Source organism: Octopus sinensis, linkage group LG7, assembly GCF_006345805.1.
Source record: "Octopus sinensis linkage group LG7, ASM634580v1, whole genome shotgun sequence".
NCBI lineage: Eukaryota > Metazoa > Mollusca > Cephalopoda > Octopoda > Octopodidae > Octopus > Octopus sinensis.
Window position 1 is genome coordinate 42,615,466 of NC_043003.1, and position 2,500 is coordinate 42,617,965.

A 2,500-nucleotide genomic window follows, 5' to 3' on the forward strand; every position below is an offset into this window, starting at 1 on the left:
TTTATACACACAAATAAAAACGCACACGCACATGCGAACATGCAAACGCAAGTTCATAGAGGAAGAGAGAAAGCGATAGAGAGAAAGAGAAAGAGGGAGGGAGAGAGAGTGAAATAGAGAGAGAAGGAGAGACTGAGAAGAGAAAGATAGAGAAAGAGGAGAGAGAGAGAGAAATGTGTGAAATATTTCGCAGACAGCGAGAATATTTCTATGTAATTGCTTAAATCAAACTCAATGAAATAGACAGAATTCGGATTTTATATCGAAAATACGTAGTTTATGTTTGTGTACTCGCACACACATACATATATACATACTAACACACATAAACACACAGAAATACACACACAGACACACACACAAACGCAAATACACACACACAAAGGTATACACACACACACGTGGTAAGATGGAAAATATGCAGTAAAATTAATTTAAATGTTGGTCAAATTTCCCTGGACACGGATCCATATTTCTAGAGGAAATATACATGTTAAGTTTTACATAGAATCATACTTTCATCAGCAGCTAAAAAAATTACCAGTATTGGAGCGATATAAAATTTTAAAGGCACTGGCCTGTATGAAATTAATATTGTTCTGTATGCATTGCCTATACATTTAAATGTGTATTCTCTTTATAGCTATTAAATTTTCATTGCTAAAACGAATATTGTGTCAACGTCCTTGAAAATTTGATTATCACTGCTTTATTTTGAAAGGTGATCCCTGAAAAAATTTAAAGAGTTTACACATTCAGAAATAGTATTAAATTGTCCCGATGTTTCGTTATGTTTCAAGGCAATTTACGTACAATAAGATCCATTGGTGATCTAGTCCCCTCTGTTGATCAAAAGTGAGCTCTTGCTTTGAAAGGAATTTATTGAAAGTAATATCGTTACCTTCAACATCAGCGAAGAGTTTTTACCGTATCTGACATGAGGATCTTGTATCGAAACTCCCAGCTTATGAACTGTTCAAACCTCCTTTCCAGGATCGTTAACTTCAAACTATAACCACATTGTATGAAAAGGCTGGCTCTGTAAATCTTTGGTAAAATACATCTTTCAAATAGTCTACATCTACTCAATTTATGGATTGACGCAAGGTCATAGAAAATGACACGTGACCGAGATGTCATACAGTAGGATCGAATCCAGAATATGAGAATTACGAAACGCTTTTAAACATTCGGCTATATTACTCCAGCATAGAAGTGTATGCATGTGTGTATTTTGTACCTACATACACACAGACAAACACACGCACACAAACTCACACACGCACACATACACACACAAAGAAACATATTAAGCCATAAAGACGAAGTTATCTATTCGTAAATGTATAATCGTTAAACATGATATCTTCCCTAGCGCACTAAAATCTATATCATTTCTCGTAACCCTTGACAATAATTAAACATGGAAGCATACATATGAATACCACAAAACAACGAGGGCAATAATAATTATATCAATAATGACATCAACAATATTCTTCTGAAATATGATAATTTCATGGATGCCAGGATGCCACACTAACACCAGCTAAAGCAAATGTGTGATTTGATGCTATTTTTCAGCTCAAATAATTGAATTTGCTACAATCAGATACTGAAACTGGATCAGCGATATCTGGGGTCATATTAATACTGGTGTTAATGTTTTAATGTCGCTGATAATAATGTTGTTTAGTCCCACGTCAGACATAACTGAGAAAACCTATGATCAACTGCATATCAATTGTGAGCATCTCTCTATTTCTCCTGTATGCAGTAAAGTAACAAATGACTAAATGCGACTGTTTCTTAGACAGTGGAATATGCCTCGATCATCGTGATCACCGTGATCGACCAGGCTATCAGATGTTGCTACACATCGCTGGTCACAATGCGCTTCGCATTGTTTTAGCCTTCAAATGACGCCACCCCGCTGGCTAAGCGAGCAGGCCAACAGAAGATAGAGTGAGAGAAAGTTGTGGCGAAAGAGTACAGCAGGAGCCACGTGGGGCTTTAGGTGTTTCCGCTCAATAAACACTCACAACGCCCGGTCTGGAAATCGAAACCGCGATCCTACAACCGCGAGTCCACTGCCCTAACCACTGGGCCACACACACACACACACACACACATATGGAGATAGATTCTACAAGTTATTTTTTCGTTCTCTCACTGTTTATTTTCTCTTATTCCTTTCTGTTGATGAGCGTAGGCTCGAAACTTAAAGGACGTTTTCATTTTCCGAACGTCTGACAAAATTGGAGTCAACAAGAAAGGACATTTATTTTTTAATCACTTTCGACGCAACGTGGTTCTCCATATGTGCAGGAACATAACTATGCAATTGATTCCCTGCATTATGAGATCTAGTTGTGTTTCCTCAGGCGATATGTAAATATTACCTCCGTAATTTTAAAATCCTTTCTCTCTGTCGTGGCCTGAATTTAGTAGTACTCATTTAGCTTATCAGGATGTTTTGTCGCACCCACATCTGCTATAT